Source organism: Stenella coeruleoalba (genome assembly GCF_951394435.1).
Source record: "Stenella coeruleoalba genome assembly, chromosome: 3".
NCBI lineage: Eukaryota > Metazoa > Chordata > Mammalia > Artiodactyla > Delphinidae > Stenella > Stenella coeruleoalba.
Genome location: NC_137148.1, coordinates 109,050,352 through 109,069,904, shown reverse-complemented (window position 1 = coordinate 109,069,904; position 19,553 = coordinate 109,050,352). Strand labels below are relative to the sequence as shown.

The following is a 19,553-nucleotide window of genomic DNA, read 5'->3' as shown; positions in this document are numbered from 1 at the left end:
ACAGGCTTCAGTAGTTGTGCCTTGCGGGTTCTAGAGCACAGGCTCAGTAGTTGTGGTGCATGGGCTCAGCTGCTCTGCAGCATGTGGAATCTTCCTGGACCAGGGCTCAAACCCGTGTCCCCTGCATGGGCAGGCAGATTCTTAACCACTGTGCCAACAGGGAAGCCCAGAGTTGTTAAGGTTTTACTTGTTAACTTTTTAATACTCCTTCTATACTCTGGATATTAATTCTTTGTCTATTATAAGTGTTACAAATGTTTCCTCTCAGTGTTTCACTTGTCTTTTATTTTATAGTATCTTTTATTATACTAAAGTCTTCGATTTTGATGAAGTAAAATGATCAATTTTTAAAGGGACTTGATATTTTGTGTGGTCTTATTTAAAAAGGCTTCTTCTCCCCTCAAGGTCATAAACATATTATTATATATTTTTCTCCTATGTCTATTCTTTATATTTAGGGCTTTAATATCTCTGAATTTATTTTGTGAATAGTATGAGGAGGACTCTATCAATAGCTTAATGTTTCCTTGTAGGTGATAATTTTGTAGAAGCTTTGTTGATTGTCTTCCCAGTACTTATCCTGCCCTCCTCCCTTGCTAACGGCATTCTGAATTTCCCAGATATGTAGTTTGTGTGGAATTGATCTCACCCTCACCTCTTAAAGTGGCTTAAGGCAATCAATGCATCCCATCCCCCTGGCTACAGGGCATGAATGGTTCAGGTGGGTTAGTGACCCTTTGGGCGCCAAGATACACGAAATAATGTTTGTTGGGAGCTTCTGAGAAAGAGGCTTTTCTTCTGTATTGGCTCAGTTGCCACTGACAATTATCTTACTCCCACAAGGGAAGCTAATCTTAGGATGAACCAATACAGTAGAAGACAAAGAAGAGAAATCAGGTTCTTGATAACATCATTGATCTGCTGGACCAATCCTGTTCTGAAATCCAGCCTACCTCTGGACATTTCTTTTACATGAGCCAGTATATTTTCTTGATTATTTAAGCCAGTTTGAGTTAAGTTTTACTTAAAACTAGAAGTATTTCTAACCTATTTAGTCACCAGTTGTCTCAATACTGTTCATTGAAAGATTCATCTGTTTCACACTTACATGAAAGACCACTTGTGGTAGACTCTGGCTTGCTTACTGAAAGACCGAGAGTATACATGAACAGAAAGTTCCAGACTTGGAACTTCCCTGGTGGTGCAGTGGTTAAGAATCCACCTGCCAATGCAGGGGACATGGGTTCGATCCCTGGTCCGGGAAGATCCCACATGCCATGGAGCAACTGGGCCTGTGTGCCACAACTACTGAGCCTGCACTCTAGAGCCCGTGAGCCACAACTACTGAGCACGCGTGCCACAGCTGCTGAAGCCCGCGCGCCTAGAGCCCGTACTCCACAACAAGAGAAGCCACTACAGTGAGAAGCCCACATACTGCAACAAAGAGTAGCCCCCGCTCACCGCAACTAGAGAAAGCCCACACACAGCAACAAAGACCCAACGCAGCCAAAAATTAATTAATTAATTAATTAATTTTAAAAAAGAAAGGAAGAAAAAGAAAACTCCAAGACTCTATAGCTAGGTAAGGATAGGTTGCCCAAAAAACTGGCAACAAGAATTTTCAAGGCCTAGAATATACATATTAATATGTATATTAGAATATACATATTAGGACTCTGTGATGTGGCTTACTGAAGAGCAGAATTATTGCTTTATTTGGTAGTATGAGCTGGAGGGATTGCAAAAGTCAGTAAGTGCTCTTCTGGACTCTTCTGACCTGGTGGACATGTCATTCTCTGCAGGCTGTCAAGACCATGAACTTGGGGGTTGCCTTTGTGAGAAAGCAAGAAACCTCCACTTGCATCCTCATCTCACTAATATCCTTTGTACTACTAATTAGTAACTACTTCAGGAGTTAACCAAAATAAAACCAACCTTAAAGAGGGTCCAAGTCAATATTATCACTCATCTCTGAATCTAGACTTTGTCTTGTCTCCATAAATCCCATAAATATGTGGGTCTGTTTTCTGGACTCTTCATTCTGAGTTACTGATTTGTTTATTCATTTAGGTACCAGTACCACACAGTCTTAATTCCTTTTGCTTTATGACATATTTTGAAATTATGTACTGCAAATCTTCCACCATAGTTCTTCTCCAGAATGATCTCAAATATTCTCCCTTGTGAATTTCAGAACCAGTCTGTCAGGATACATGAGACTTTCTGTAGGGATTTTGATTTTAATAGAATTAGGATGGAATTTATAGACTAATTGGAGGAGAACTCACTTTTGTGGTATTTGGGAAAGCTGCTAATTTTTTGTTTATTGATCTTATATCTGGCCACATTGTTCAACTCCTGGGCTTTCTGTGTAAAGTCTCACATCATCAAGAGGTAATATAGTATAGCGATTAAGAGTACAGAGTCTGAAGTCAGACTTTCTGGGTTTATATTCTGGCTCTGCCATTCACCAGCCAAGTACCTCAGCATCTCTGTTAGTTTCCTCATCTGTAAAAATGGCTTCTATACTAATACCTACCTCATAAGGTGGTTGTTAGGATTAAATGAGTTAAATGAGATACACAAAACATTTAACATACAGCAAGGAGTGATAATAATCATCATCATTTATTTTAAAATAACAAGTTTATCTGTTGTTTTTTTAATCCTCATACGTGTTTTTCTTATCTTAATGCACTTGCTAGGACTTCAGTACAGTATTGCATAGTAGCATGGGTATCAGGTATTGTTGTCTTGTTCCTGACTTGAATGGAATTTCTTCTAATGTTTCACTATTAAAATATATTTGCTATAGATTTCTGGTATAATCCTTGGTCTTATTAAGGATGCTTCCTGGTGGTCCTAGTATACGAAGAATTGGCTGAAGCAGTGAGTGAAGGCCAAGCCCTGAGCACTAGGCCAACTTTGCTCGCAGCCTATTAGGCATAAAGTACCCAGGGCAAGAGAAGAAGAGACAAGGCTGCAGATGCTTAAAGCAGGCCAGACACCTGCCTTCCTCTGTTGGAGAGTCCCATGCTTTGAAGGGGCATGATGGAGATATGCTTGGGCTGTGCATGTGGTAGTCTGTCTGTAGCAATAATGAAGGCTCTGGCCTGTGTATACAAGACATATGAGGGGTATGTACCTGTGTGCATGGGTGCACATGCATGCTCATGCTGGTCCTGGTTCCTGCAGCCTCATGGGCCCTGCTTAGCCATCGTTTCTGCAGAGGGACTCCTGACTGCTCTATCTCTTTTGGATTGTCATAGTTTTCTGTGTACAGTACCCTTATTTCACCTGCCCCACCCCCTAGAGGCAGTCAGGGTGATGACTGAAGCATCAGAACTGTGGTTTCTGTAACAGGAAGTGATTTAGATGCTGAAAGCTAATTTTAGATGAGTTGATATGGGGTTTTCAAAGAATGTTTCAGGAGTGGTTTCAGGCTTAATGCTCAGCCTCCAGCTCCTCTCATTTATGAGGGGCTGGCAGTTTCCCACTGTCATTGTCATTGTCTAGCTGCATGAGCTCATGCCCAGCTGGTCAGCACTCTTGGGTGGAAAGCCGGGGCTGGTTTTCCCTGGATTCCAGCCTGCCTGAGTCATTATTTTTGGCCTTGACCTCAAGGCAGACTCTTGAGACTCAGCATAGGCTGGCTCTAGGCCAGGCTGACTCAGGGCCTTTTATCCCTGGCAAGTACTGCCTGGAGGCTCTGAGGGTCCTGTCAGGACAGGACCCCCATCCAGGCTGAGGCGTAGGCCAGTGATGAGATGAGGCTTTTGGGTCAAGAGAAGTGTCATCTTGGATGGCAGGCATTTAGTGGGGCATCTTCTCCAGGTCAGCACTTTCTCGAGCTTCTTAGAAGGGAGAACACTCGGACCCATGATAGCTACACTAGAGATGCCATCACTGCTTCAGACCTGGAGTTTGGGACTCCTGCTAGTAGCAACAGACACAAAAGCAGAAGAATAGGCACAGAACTTTCAGAGAGTCCTGTCTTCTTAGAGCTAAAGCCCCACTGGTTGGCACCCTCAGAGCTGAATGGTTTCTGTCTCTGCCAAGGCCTGAACACAGGAAATAGGAGACAGGGGCAGTATGCTCACCTCCACAAGGGTCTACAAAGCCCATTTTCATCTGCTGTTGTGTACCCTAGGGCTTCCACAGCAACCCCTGTAGCAGAGAATGCTGCCCCCATTCTAAGAGAAGACGGGCTTCACTGTGCTAAGAGAGATGGCCCAGGGTTACACAGTTAGTGTGGGTGGCATCAGAGCCAGGTTATGTGCTGACCCTTGCACCATACTGCCAATGGGATACCCAACATTCAGAGAGGGAGCTCTGCATGTCTGATCCAGGCAGCAGCCGGCCATGAGCACCTGCCACAAGCCTGGGGCCTCTCGAAAGCTGAAGGAAGCATAATTAAAGTCTCTGCCAGTGCCTAATCTACCCCTTGCCCTGCTTTTGTGTGAGGTGTAGCCTGGGAGATGAGGCCAGGCCTTTAGGCCTTGGTTGGTATACAAGAGGAAACACTCTTGTCCCAGAGAGGCCCGTAGACAGGCTTTCTGGGGGCAAAGAGCAGGAAGCCTTCTCTTTGGCCTCCATAGTCAGTCAGTCCCCTGAGGAAGATCAAGGAGGGCAGCACTGGCGACCAGCCCAGAGCCAGGGCTGGGCTCAGACCTAGAGATGATGAGAGTATTCTCACGAAAGCTCCAGTGTTTGCAGTGTATTGACACAGTTTGATGGTATGAGCTAAGGCCTGCTTTGAGAGTTACATAGAAGGTGTCTTTGACCTATTTTCAAGGGCTGTGGTGGCAGGAGGAATTTTTGGTCACATCATAAAGAGTTTTGTGGCCACCTCTGATAGACCAAGCTCAGGAAGTTGTAATTTTCCACAATTAGCTTATTAGTCACCAAGATAATCCTTGCCCCAGCTCCTGGCTCCTGCTCCTCTGTGAAAGGCTGACAGGGATGGAGCTCCAGTGTGGCAGCCCTGCCTCCTCAGGATAGGCCTCAGCAGCAGGCCAGGAGCCCTGGAGGCCTTGAGCACTGAGGTTGGACCGTCTGTGTGCCTGCCTTGTTTGTGGAGCTTCTGCACAGCCAACTTCTTTTTTTTTTTTTTTCGGTACGTGGGCCTCTCACTGTTGTGGCCTCTCCCGTTGCGGAGCACAGGCTCCAGACACACAGGCTCAGCGGCCATGGCTAATGGGCCCAGCCGCTCTGCGGCATGTGGGATCCTCCCGGACCGGGGCACGAACCCGTGTCCCCTGCATCGGCAGGCAGACTCTCAACCACTGCACCACCAGGGAAGCCCTGCATAGCCAACTTCTTGTACACTTTGTCCTCCTCAGGAGATTTAGTTTGGACAAGAAATCCTTTACGATCTCAATGAAGGGATGTGGGTAGAGAGTAGATCCCAGAAAATCCACTCAAAGGAAGACCCTTGTACTCTGTGAAGTAACTGTGAAGGCCCAATCTATGACCTTTCTGGGGCATTTTCATTTTAAGAAAAGAGAAAGTCTTAAGCCAAGGAATACATTAATGGAGGCTTTCATAAAGCACTTTCAGGAAACTATATAGTGTTCAGAGCTCCTTGCCCATTAGAAAGATGGGGCTGTGTGGTGTTCACACTTGGATCCCCAGGGTGGACCTCACTCAGGGAGAAAGAATTAGGCGAAGGCTACCCCTCTGTGGGAGTTTTGCCTACTCAGCACCTTCTTCCAAACTACTGGGTTGTCTCATCATAGCTCCTGGACTCCGTCGTGTGCCTCTGAGGGGCATTCCTGCTCCTGGAGTTGGTGGAGCACTGCCAGGCTGAGGGCTGAGGAGAGCTGGCCCCTGAACCTTGCCCCCAAAGCCACGGGGATAGTCATGCATCTCGGTTGCCAGCTGGTGGCATTTTCCTAAGTGGAAAGGGGTGGAGTGGGGGTCCCCTCTGGCCTCTAGGCAGGCCTCTCCTCCTCAAGCTTACAGCTGGCTCCAGCTTGTCCTCTGTGATGAACTCTTCAGTCGGAGCATGTGTGTGGTGGATAGGAACACAGGGAAGCAGGAGTTGCTGCCTTGGAGGCAGGCAGAGTGGGATGCAGCTGGAGGACCTAGGCTTTTCCTGGTCTTATTTCATTCAGAAATAGTCTTAATGTGGCAAAAGGAATTTGTTTGTTGGTTTGTTTGCTTGCTTGCTTGTTTGAAAGTACCCTTCGTTTTTGGAAGTCTTGGCTGCTGCCTCAGTTCTGGTGGGACCAAGGATTGGCCCAGTGTCCCAGATGCTTGGGAGACTCCAAGGCCCTTTTACATGCCTGTGAAGTGACAGAACCCATCTACCCACCTTACCCAGGCTCCTGGTGCTGATGTAGGTTAGAGGAGGGGACCGAGACATAACTTAGCCTCCAAGCTTTGGACTGCCTTCTTAGAGTGTACAGTCTTCTTAGGGGAGAGAATTCAGGAAGAGGATGGCTTGCTATACATGAGAAGTAGGAGCCGCAAACAAGCTGCCACAGCCTGGGAAGGTTTAGAGGGAGGCTTGTCAGGCAAATGGTGGTTCGTGTACAAACTACAGACAACAAATCGAGAGGACAAGTGGGTAGAAGTGAGGTGGTCACTCTGCTCTCAGAAAAACAGGAATCCAAGTTCGTAAGGAAGTGACTCTTTTAAATACACAGGTGGGCCAGCCCCAGACATTACTCTAACCTTTCACAGACATCCTTTTCACAGTGTTTCTCATATTGCACCTTAATCAACTGATGCCTTTTGGGGTGACTCAGGGCCACTGCTCAGGCTGGCCATTGTGTGTTGAATCTAGGCGAGGGTACAGTTACAGCTGGAGGTGGGCCCAGCTCTGAATGGGCACCAACCCCTAAAAAGTCCCCAGATTGTCCTGTAAGCAAAAGTCCCATAGTCAGTTTGCTTTTGGATCCTTTGCCTCCTTCTTTCTGAGAGACATTTGGTAGAAATAGCCCGATTTTTGGAGTCCAAGGGACCTGGCTCCAACTTCTAACTCAGCCACCTACTAGTTGCCAGACCTTAGGTAGTTTACTAAGTCTTCATTTTGCCCCGGTTCATTATTCATTCATTCAGCATATATTGCTTGAGCATCTTCTGTGTACCAGGTACTCATTTAGGTACTTGGGAGTCATCAATAGAGGAAACAGAGAAGTATTCCTGCCTTTAGAAATGTGTATCATAGCATGAGAGGCAGAAAATAAACAACAAGCTTGATAACGTGTTAGAAGGTGATAAGTTCTACAGGAAAAAAAAAAAAAACAGAGCAAGATAAGGGGGATTTGGGCTGCTGGGAGTGCTGGTAGAAGGGGCTTCAGTCTCAAATAGGGTGGGCAGGGCAGATCTCTTTGATAAAATAACATCTTTGAGAAAATAACATCTGAGCAAAGACTTGAAAGTGGTTGAAGGAGTTTGGCTATTCCAGACAGAGAGAAGAACCAGTGCAAAGGCCCTGAGGCTGTTGTGTTCAAGGAACAGCACGGGAGCTGGCAAGGCTGGAGCAGCATGTGTGAGGGGGTGGGGCACAGGGGAAAAGTCAGAGAGGTAATGGAAAGATGAAGGGGCAGATGACGTTGGGCCTTGTAGGCCATTGTGGGAACTTTGGCTTTTGCTCTGATAAAACACAGAGCCACTGGAGAGTTTTGAAGAGTCCCACAATCTAACCTAGATTGTAACAGGGTCACTCTGGCTGCTGAGTTGAGAATAGACTATAAAGCAGAGCACAGGTAGAAGCAGGGAAATTAGCCAGGCGTTTACTGAGGTATATTTTAGGCAGAAGATAATAGTGGCTTGAACCATCACGGGTGCAGTGGAGATGGTAAGACATGTTGGACTCTCGATGTATTTTGAAAGGAGAGACATCAGGATTTGCTGATGGATTAGATACAGAATATATGAGAGAGCAGAGTCAATGTTGACCCCAAGGGTTTTACTCTGGGCAGGTGGAAAGAAGGACTTGACATTGCCTGAGATAAGGAAGGCTACAGTAGGGCAGGTTTGAAGGGGAAGATCAGGAGTTCACTTTCAAACATGTAAAGTGGGATAATGTTATCCACTTCACCGGGCTGTAGTGAGGATTAAATAAGATAATATGTGAAAGTCATTCGCACTCACACATAGCTAGCTCTCAGTAAATGTCACTTTCCCTTTTCCTTCCTCATACAGGTGGGTGAAGCATGAGCAATTAGGGGTCCTCTAAGCCAATTTGACTAATTGCCTTTCTGTAGAAATAATGAGCAGATGTCAAAACAGTCTCCTCCCCAGTGGTTTTCTCACCCTTCAGAAAACTTTCACTGTTGCTAACAGGGTCTTTCAATTTGTCAAAAGTTTCTTGACAATGTTGACACACCAACCTGCTGATGAGCTTCTGCATCAGTGGCACCTTGGCGCCCAGGCAGCCTCTCATCTGTGCGCTCATCATTTCCATGTCAGTCACTCTGCAGGTGTCAGTTGAGCAAGAGGCAAGACCTTCTCATCACAGTGAGCAGAGATTAAGGGAAGCAATTTCTCCAGAAGCTACACTTTTTATTATCAAAAGAGAGTTAGCTGACATAACATTAGGTCACTGCTTTCTCTTAGCTCTTTGAATCATTTGTCTCTGAATAAAGTTGCTGGCATGTGGCACACTGCAGTTGCTGAATGAACAAAACAAAAAGGTTATAACATGTATCGTAAGACATTTTTTTCACAAAGGGTATGAATGTGTACTTGACTCTATGAATAAGGAAAGAGAGGCTGAAGGATGTTAACCAAAGAGCCATCTCTGGATATGGGATGCTTTTTGCTTTACTTGTTTGGACTTTTTTTTTGTGAGAGTATTTTTTTTTTTTTTGGCTGTGTTGGGTCTTTGTTGCTGTGCACAGGCTTTCTCTAGTTGCGATGAGCAGGGGCTACTCTTCGTTGTGGTGCACGGGCTTCTCATTGAGATGGCTTCTCTTGTTGCAGAACATGGGCTCTAGGTGCCCGGGCTTCAGGAGTTGTGGTTCTCAGGCTCTGGAGCACAGGCTCAGTAGTTGTGGTGCACGGGCTTAGTTGCTCCACAGCATGTGGGATCTTCCCAGACCAGGGCTCGAACCCATGTCCCCTGCATTGGCAGGCAGATTCTTAACCACTGTGCCACCAGGGAAGGCCCCTTGTTTGGATTTTTAACAGTAAATTTATATCATTATTTAGACAATAGAGTAATTTTTAAGAAGTCTGTGAAATGTTCAAGTAAGATTTGTGTGGTACCCATGTGATGGACAGGCTTTCTCACGAGGTGTTTTCAGTGGTGACATTTGCTTCATCTGAGGGACAGCCTGACCCTGCTGTAATGCAGTGGGACTGGCCAAGCAAGGGCACGTGAGATGGCAACAGCTTAGGAAAAGAGATAACCTTCCCCAGAAGTGCTCAAACTTCCCTCTTCCATTGCGGTTGGTGACTGCCCAGACCCAGATCTGTGCTCACTCTCACTCACCTACACACTTGGAAAGAGCCTTTGCTCCAGGCAGAAGTGTATGAACAACTCTACACTAGTTAATAGTGTGAGGGCTCCAGGTACATATGAAACATCTTTGATAGCTTCAGAATAACAAAATCTTCACGTCCAGAAGTTCTGTCTGAGGGCCGCTGATAGGACTGGCATATATGAGAACAGTGATCTGATTCTTATTCTCTTTAAATTCTGGATATTTGGTTTGTGGGCACCTGCCAGTGTTGCTACTTGGTGTTGGCAAGTGAATCCCCAATATACAGGCTTCTTTGGCCTGTAAAATAGTTCAAGGGACAGGCTAAGTTCCCATATGGTTTCTCAAGAAAGCTATCAAATAGTGCAGAAGCAGAGTGTTTGAGTACTTGCCTTTGGAGACTCGGGGTCCTCTAGATCGGAAGCCCATATCCAACAGTGTTTCCTTTCCCTAGGCTCATTCTTAGAGTCCAGAGTAGTCCAGTTCCTGAAAATGACTCCATTCTCCTACTCTCTGACCTTTGGAATCCCACTGCAGAGTGCCAAACTGGTGAGGGGGAATATCACTGAACGGGTCACAGATACCCGACCTCTGCCTCCCCGTGCCTGCCCCGCACTGAGGTGTGCTGATGGGAGTGACTTCAGTGACTTTTGCCCCAACACTGAATGCCCCCATGGGGCCTCTGCCTCAAACCTGATATTGCCATTTATGCTGCAGCTGTCTCTGCTTCTGCCCCCTTCATCTCGACACCCCAGCCCTCCTGCTTTGGGATCTTTGGGGCTTGGATGCTGAGTAGATATACTCCCCTTGGTGGTGAGCAACAGTGTGAGCAGGTAGTAAGCAACAAGCCTCTGCTGACCGCTGACTATTCTTCCTCTGGCAGCCATCCTCCCCTGGCCCTGTGTTGCTAACCTCTGTCTTACACTCCTCTCTGCTCTCCCATGGCCAGGAGGTCAGAAGCTGCTCCAGATGGGGAGGATGCCAGCTGAGATGCCTGATGACCAACGTGCTAGAGCTTCAGTGGGCATCACTCTCTGGGTGTCAGCCTGGATTGTGGCCAAAGTGCTGAGTGGCGAGCAGTGAATAAGCAGCAGCTGTGACATCCATGCTTGAAAGTTCCAGGATTTTGAGGTACAGGAACATTAGGAAGAAGGGTACTTGCTACATTTCAAGTCCAATTTCTCATATGACCAGAATCAGGGTGCCCTGAGAGTGAGGACAGAGCCTGCTGGGTCAGGCCCCACATGCCCTCACAATCTGTCCCCACCTCCTTCTGGATACTCTGGCTCTGTCCAAGGGCATTCAATGGAGGCCTCCAAGAGGCCAGGCCAGTTGAGGAGCAGAGGGTGGGAAAGTTGAGGCAAGTGGTATCCACCTACCACGCCACTGAGCACTGCACCCTGCCTCCCTCCTGTGCTCTGTCTTCTGTTCCCTATTCTCTGTGACCCCTTTCCTGACCTGTCTTCCCCCTTGTTACCCCCACTGTCCAGATCAGTTCATCATCTCTGGCAACCTCCTCACTGATCCCCCTTCCAATGCATTTGGCCAGTACTGTAGCATGAGTGATCCTTGAAAAATGTAAATCCAGCTCCTTTTTGTCAGGTCTCAGCCAAATGTGTCCTCAAAAAGGCTCCCATCGATCACTCCAAAGATTCCATGCCATCATCTCTTTTATTATCTTCGTTGCTCTTATCTCTGACATTATCTGGGGAATTCTTTTGTTTACTGCTGTACTATCTCCCCTACCAGAATGTAAGTACCAAGAGAGCAGACAATCTGTCTTATTTCCCACTTGTCCCCAATGCCCAGGACAGTGCATATTGCAGCAGGTAGGTGCTCAATAAGTATTTATTTGTTGAATGAAGCCATCAGTCCATTCATCATTCTATCCATCCTTCAGAAGAACTCACATTCCAGTCACTAGGTTGTTTGATAGTGCTTAGAGTGATCTGGGTGCTGAGTGGAGAGGAGAGAGCCTCTCCTTGGTGGCGAGCAAGGGACGAGCCTGCTATGACTCCAGGAGATGGGGCAAGGACCTCTTAGCAGGGTGGCAGTCAGCCAGTGGTAGGCCACATGTCTCTTTAAAAGCAGCAGGAAGCCAGGCTCTGAGATAAGAAGCATGACTGCCAGTGTGATAAAGGTGGGGAGAGGGCCAGAGAGCGGAGAGGTAAGGCTGCTCCGTGGGGATGCCCAGGCCTCTGTGGCTGGCCGGCCAACACCACATTTCCTGTGGGGAACAAAGAGAGGAGATCCCCTCTGAAGGCCCTGGAGCTGGGGCTGCCCCAGGTGCCTCACCCTTGTCCTTACTGAGGTGGCTGAGATACAAGGCTGCTATCCCTCATATCTGCCATTCATGGATACTTGGGGGCCTGCCCTAGGGCAGGTGTTGGACCCGTGTGCTCTCAACTGCCCTGGCTCCCTGGGCTCCTCTGTGTTTTAGTCTCTCTGTTGGTAAAATGGTTCCACCACACTGGTGGTTGTGAAGAGTCTGGGTCATCTAGGAGGAAGTTCTCGGTGGGTACTGGGGGCTGACGGCTCAAGGAGGAGTGAGGCTGTTGGAAGGCTGAGATGTGAGGTATAAGTGGGAGCTCGGGATGCTAGATGGGCCATAAGGCTCACGCTCAGGGTCCTGAAGCAGGCAGGGTGCAGACACTTGGAGGACCCAGGTCCAGCTGGCATCCTGATGCTACATAGCCAAGATCTGCTGTCCCTCTTAGTATCTTATCCTGGCTGGTTCATGCTGAATGGCGGAGAGGGTAATGGAAGAACACCTGACAAGGAGTCTCGGAGACTAGGTTCCAAGTCTCATCTTTGCTCCTCTGGGGCTTTATAGATCTCAGCAAATTATTTCTCTGCTTGCAGCTTCAGTTACGCCATCTGTGAAAGAGGGGTGTCATGGTCTCACATGATTGTGGTGAGCCTTAAAGAAATGATGTAACTCATTCCAGTGACTCTATGGACTTCAGCTCCCCACTCCTATAGAGTCATCTTCTGGGGTGCAGATGGTAGGGGAATGTGTGGACAGAAAACCGCTGTCCTGATTCAGTGGCTTGCTCCACCCTGGCCCCTGGCCCAGATTCTGGAGGCCTTAGTCAAGGGGTGGGGACCAGAGCTGGGATTTCCCTTTAGGTTCCATGGGACAAAAGCACTGTATCTCACTGGAAAGCCTTCAAAACTGCTGGATATAGCCCTGCCTAAGAAGAGCTCAGAATGGACTGGCGGACCAGTTGGACCCGCCCCCTGGGGAAACCCAGGAATGAGCTGGCACCTGGACCTGAGTACAGTTCCTGTCCATCCTGCTCCAACAAGCCTCTGGGGGAAGCTTGAGAAAGGAAGCTGGGGTGACCCACAGGCTGAGAGCTGCTCTACCTGAATCCTGCTCAATATCCAACCTGTTAAAAGAGCCCAGCCTCGGGCTTCCCTGGTGGCCCAGTGGTTGAGAGTCCGCCTGCCGATGCAGGGGATGCAGCTTCGTGTCCCGGTCCGGGAAGATCCCACATGCCGTGGAGCAGCTGGGCCTGTGAGCCATGGCCGCTGAGCCTGCGCGTGCGGAGCCTGTGTTCCGCAACGGGAGAGGCCACAACAGTGAGAGGCCCGTGTACCGCAAAAAAAAAAAAAAAAAAAAAAAAAAGAGCCCAGCCTCAAGGGCCTGAACTATCTAGGCCTCTTCCACTCACATCACCTCCTCATTCCCCATCGCCCCTCACCCCCAGCTGCCCCAAGGCCCTGCCAGTAGATGCCACCTCACCCTGCACTGACCTGCTCTCTCCAGGTTCAGGGAAGTTTTCTGACCTCTTGGTCTTCGCTGTCTCCATGATGCCACCACTCCTGGCTCCCTCCCTCCCTCTCTTTTCAGTCCCTAGCGGTTCTTCTGCAGTTGCCTCCTCCTCTGCCTACATTCTAGGTTTGCAAGTTACTTGGGACTCGGTCCTTTCTCTCCTTGGCTACATAAGTGTCTCAAACTTTGGTCTGAGGGCTAAATGAGGACCTGTACCCTCCAACTGGGGCCCCTATCTTTTCTTAATATACTACCCCTAAACAGCACCTCAGACTCATGGTATTCCCCAGACATACTTCTGCATGCCCTTCTCTGGGGAGAAATTGCACCATTTTGAAACCACACTAACTGTGAGCTACTGGGCCCAGAATTCTCCTGTCTGGCTTCAGCCTCCACCCTAGTATTAGCTAATCCCTGCCATGCTTCTCACCAGGACTTCTGCCATGAAGGAAAGGCTCTCTCTTACTCATCCCGTCACAGGCATGTTCTTTCCTACCCCTTTGCCACCTGGCAGATGACTCCTCCTCCTCCCTTCAAAGACTGCCCTGGGACTACCTGCCCAAGAAACTATACCCAACTCCCCAGCTCCCTGACCCAGATGGGGCTGAATCTGCTCATTGCCTGATGGGTGTCCCTGGTACCTGAAGGCTGAGGCACAGTGAGTACTCCCTGGCTGCCAGTGAGGACACACCCCTTCACAGTTGTTTGTGAAGCACAGTCTCTGGCACAAGGTAATAGTGCAGTTGTTAATGTTTCTACTCCTGTTGGAAGAGAGTGCATTAGCTGGTGCAATTTATCAGCTGTTGGAGAAACACAGGGGAATTAGTTACTCCAAGGATAATGGAATTGGGTAACTATTGCTAAGCTTAACTGATTCTCAGGAAAAGATAATGAAAAGCTTAGAGCAAATTTGGATAAACGTTTATGGATTTGAGATCACTGTCCAAGGATGCAGTATTTAAAACTGTGGCAAGGACCCCAGGAGATGATGCAAATACACCATTAGAATGGTTCCTAGAAGCATGGAAAAATAAGTGAGATAAGCATGTTAGAATTGCTGTGGCAGACTGTGGAGGAAGTGGGTGTGCAGGAGTGAGGTACTAAGTAAGGTTGGAAAACCCACCCAAGGGCCCCAAAGATACCAAAACAGTAAAGAGTGTGCTGGAAAGAAGGGCACCAGCCTCACTAAGAAGTAAAGCAGTGGTTGTCCTCAGTAGGTCAGGACTGACAGTAGGAGATATTGTCACAGAACTGAGCTCACTGAGAGTAGTACTGCTCCTTCAGTACAATCAAAAGAAATCAATCAAGGATGATGAGCCTAGTCATCCCAATCACAAGTCCCTTGCTAAGTTTCCAGACCAGAATCAGTTTTCAGACTCAGAATGCATTGATTGAAGAAGAAGCCAGATCTCCAGAAGGAAGAATCCCATAATACCACAGCAAATGTGCATGATAATGATTTCCCCAGCCCTTCCCCAAGGGAACCTGTGGCCATTTATTTGGATATTTATTTAGATACTGGGAAAAGAATACACAAGCATTTCAAGGACTATGAAACACAGGATTTGAGTTGAAATTATTCTCTAGAGACCTGAAATAGCACCTTCTTGTTAGAGTTGGGGGCATATGTGGTTCAGATAATTAATAGATTCTTGGTCTGAATCCTGCTCATAGCAGGCTCTCTAGGTCCACACACTCACCCGGTGATATACTCAGATAAACATACTTCATGGCTAGCATAATCTTCTATATTGGGTCCTTGGCCTGTGTGGTAAGAGCTATCATAGTGAGGAAAGCCAAGTGGAAACCTTAAAAACTTCTCCCTATTCCAGCCAAAATAGTAAATCAGAAACAATATCACAGGGCTTCCTTGGTGGCGCAGTGGTTGAGAGTCCGCCTGCTGATGCAGGGGACACGGGTTCGTGCCCCAGTCCAGGAAGATCCTACATGCCGCGGAGCAGCTGGGCCCGTGAGCCATGGCCGCTGAGCCTGCACGTCTGGAGCCTGTGCTCCGCAACGGGAGAGGCCACAACAGTGAGAGGCCCGTGTACCGCAAAAAACAAACAAACAAAAAAACAACAATATCACATTCCAGAGGTGATCGCAGAAATTAGTGCCACCATTAAAGACCTAAAGGAAGTCCATTGTATCTTCTTTAATTTACCAATAAAACTCAGATACACCCTAGAAGATGGCAGTGGGCTACTACCAATTCAGCAAATAGTAGCCACAGTTGCAGCCACTGTGCCTGCCAGGTGTTCTATCTTTGCTGCAGTAGATTAACATGACCTCAGGCATACAGTATGTGGACACTGATCTGGTGACTCCATTCTTTTTTACCCTTATTAGAAATAGTTTGCATTTACTTGGAACAAACAACAGTATAAATTTCCAGGGTTAGGTTATCGCTCCTTCCTGCAGAACATCACACTGGTCTACTCTATCAATAATGTTATGCTATATATACAATGGAATATTACTCAGCCATAAAGAGAAACGAAATTGAGTTATTTGTAGTGAGGTGGATGGACCTAGAGTCTGTCATACAGAATGAAGTAAGTCAAAAAGAAAAAAACAAATACCGTATGCTAACACATATATATGGAATCTAAAAAAAAAAAAAAAGGTTCTGATGAACCTAGGGACAGGACAGGAATAAAGACACAGATGTAGAGAATGGACCTGAGGACATGGGGAGCGGGAAGGGTAAGCTGGGATGAAGTGAGAGAGTAGCATTGACATATATACACTACCAAATGTAAAAATAGACAGCTAGTGGGAAGCAGCTGCATGGCACAGGGAGATCAGCTCGGTGCTTTGTGACCACCTAGAGGGGTGGGATGAGGAGGGTGGGAGGGAGACGCAAGAGGGAGGGGATATGGGGATATATGTATGCATATAGCTGATTCACTTTGTTATACAGCAGAAACTAACACAACACTATAAAGCAGTTATACTCCAATAAAGATGTTATAAAATAATGTTATGCTGATCAGACACGATGATCAAGAAGTGACTAACACATTGATAGCCGTGACAAGATACACGTACTCCAGAAAATAACCCCTGTGAAGATTCAGAGCCTGCCACATCAGTAAAGTTTTTAGGAATCCAGTGGTCTAGAGCGTGTCAGGAAATTTCCTCTGAAGTATAGGACAAATGACTACATGTTCTACTTCTCACCATGAAGAAGGAAGCACCATGTTTGGTAGGCCTCTTAGGGTTATAGATGTAACCTACTGCACACCTGGGAATATTACTGTGACCCATATACCTGGCAGTAACACAAAGGCCTGCCACCTTTGAGTGAGGCCCCAGGTAGGAAAGGGCTCTGCAGTGTTTTCAGGCTATAGTACAAGTAACCCTGCTATTTGGACCATATGAATCATCAGATCCTGTGGTTTTTGAAGATACCAGTAGTGGGAGAATACATTGTGTCCCTGAGGTTATGGAACAAAGCCATAGCATTTGCCTTGAGGAATTATACACCTTTTGAAAAACAGCTCCTGTTATTTTCCTGAGCCCTGATGGATCTGGAGGGCCTGACTGAGAAAGCCAGGCAAGCCTAGCAACAACCCATCATAAAATGGAAGTTGTACATTGGGAATCAAGTATGAGCAGGATTGGAGGGCACAAGTAAGCTTCACAAACAAGTAAGCCAGGACTTCATGTTTCTGCTTCTGTGGCACCAGAGCCTCTCCCCGGGCTCACACCTATGGATACATGGGTGATCCCCTAGGACCAGCTGATGGAGGAGGTAAAAGCCCACACTGGGTTTACAAATAGGTCAGATCAGTATGTGAGTCAGGCCAGAAATGGTTAGTTACTATACTACAGCTCCACTCAGGGGTGACCTTGAAAGACAATATTGAGAAAAAATCCGATGGGCTGGAGCTTCAGGTGGTATACCTGGCCATTGACTTTGTGTAGAAAGGTTGTCTGAAATTAAAATATATATGGACTCAAGGGCAGTGGCAAATGGCTTGGCTGGCTGCTCCGGGACCTGGAATGAGAAAGACTAGAAGACCTGGGACAAGGAAGTGTAGTACAGAGGCATGCAATGGAGGGACGTTAGTGGCGTGAAGTATGAAGAACTTCATGTTGCACGTTAATGCCCACCAGGAAGCATACCACAATGTAAGAGGTACAATAATCGGGTAAACACAATGACTCTACCAGCTAATATCATCCAGCTTCTGTCATTGTACCCCAGTGCTGGCTCAGTGGGTACATGAATGGAGTAGCCTTGGGGACAGGGATGCAAGCTATACATAAACCCAATACCATGAGCTCTTACCACAGTTGATTTAGCTATCGCCATTGTCAAATGTCTAGCCTGCCAGCAACAGAGACCAACTTTGAGCTCCAAATATAGTACCGTGAGTCAGAGAGATCAACAGGCCGCTTGGTTCCTAATTGACTACATGGCTGTCTAAAACCCTGGAAGGGCAAGTGATTCGTTCTGACAAAAATAAATACACATTCCAGGAATGGGTTTGCCTTTCCTATCTTCAGGGCCTTAGCCAAATCACTATTCAAGGGCTTTCAGAGTATTTGATCCACTAGCATGGGATCTCATATAGTATGTCAAACCAAGAGATCCACTTTATGGCAAAGAAGGAGTAAGTCCATGACTGTAGGGACCACTGATCATATCACATACTGCACCATCTAGGAGCTGCCGACCCAATAGAATGTTGTACAACAGCTTGTTGGAGGCATAGTTGAAGCGCCAGCTTAGGAGTGGTACTTTACAAGGATGATAAGCCATCCTCCAAGACACGGTTCTCACTGTAAGTGAAAGACCCTTATATGGATTCAAGTTCCAATAGATATAATACAAGGGTCTGAGAACCAAGAGACAGAAGCAGGAATGACCCGTTTTACCATCACGCAGTGACCCACTTGGGAAATTTGTGCTTTCCATCCCTGCAACTCTGGACTCTGTAGGTTTAGAGATCCTGTTTCCCCAGTAAGGAACACTTCCACCTGAGACCACAGCAAGAGTCCCATTAAACTGTAAGCCAAGACTGTTGCCAGGGAATTTTGCCTCCTTTTTTCCAGAGACCAACAGAAAAGAAGTACTCTTGGCAGGGGTACCTAAGCCTGATCTTCAGGAGGAGGAAAGGGTACCGCTACACAGTGCTACACAGTGGGATCCACTTGAGTGACTCTCTGGTACTCCTCCCCGCAATTTTGACAGTAAAGGGACAAGTGCAGAAACCCCAGGCTAAAATGGAATCAGATCAGGAATTAGATCCTCAGGGATGAGGGACTGGGTTATGCCACTGGGGAAGCCATCAGGATGAGTATATGCTCAGTGCTAACTGAGGGAATCTGCAATAGATAGAAGAGGAGGAGATGAGTGCTGACTGTGGCCCTGAGATCAACTACAACAGCAGGGGCTGTAGTTCATCTCACTAATCTTTCTCTTCTATGCTTCCTTCAAGAAGAGAAGCACATCAGAATCATTGGTGATTCAGCCTGGCTTGAGAGAGCCCATTGCTAAGTTTTTGCCAACCAGTTTTCAAACCATTACAAACTTCAGATTGCTTTAGTGGGAGTATTTACACAATGATAATTTTCAAACGTTCAAATCAAGGTTTGGCCTTTTTTTTTTAAGAGCCAGTTGTTAAACATGTAACGGCATACACAGCACTAAAATCCTGGAGGAGCTGCTCACAGAACCTATGGGAAGTGGTTATATGAAGAAGTGGATCCAAACAGTTCAAGGGGTGGACTGTGGTGGATGTAATGGTGTGCTATCCAGAACACCCTTCAGGAGTCAAAGGCTTATTCCCCCAGCTTAGGAGTTCTGCTGGAAGGCACCTCTTGGCAGGCATCCCCTCTCTTTGGGGATTTCCTTGGGTGAAAAACATTGCCATGCCTGAAGTCATGCCCCCTTCTAGGGTCAGCCTACATCTAATTACGGATCAATATCAAGGAATATGGTTTAACCTCCTCACCCCAAATGAGGAAAACTCTGAGGGATCATCCCAGCTCTAGAACTCTGTTGGCTCAGCTGAGACTTTTGTTGTGACTGCATTGGATCCAGCTTCTCCCTCTGTTCAATCCTGCCCCCTCCCCTCCCCTCCCCTTCCACGAACAATCCTACATGCCAGTCTCTGTCTCAGAGTCTTCATCCCAGGGGCCCAACCTGAGGCAGGCAGCCTGGTCATGGTTTCAGCACAAAGGTCCCTTCAAGGTAGGAAAGTCTTACCCCTTCCCAGGGGTTCTTGGACTCTACAGACACAGAGCTGAGTGTGTCCAAGTCAGTCTCAGTCTCTCTAACTATGAAAGAGGCTAATCTTCCCATTCTTGTCTGGCCTGGAGTCTCTCCC

The 19,553-nt window shown here is 47.2% G+C and overlaps 1 protein-coding gene across 11 annotated transcripts in view; it reads left to right on the top strand.

The window, feature by feature from the left end:
• Positions 1–19,553, top strand: part of LOC307184606 (uncharacterized protein) — a 225,105-nt gene that overhangs the window by 121,324 nt on the left and 84,228 nt on the right. For all 11 annotated transcript variants that reach the window (XR_013827764.1, XR_013827765.1, XR_013827766.1 and 8 more), the window contains one exon: positions 10,384–10,565. The gene's annotated coding sequence lies outside the window, so the exon portion shown is untranslated. The remainder of the gene's footprint in view (positions 1–10,383; positions 10,566–19,553) is intronic.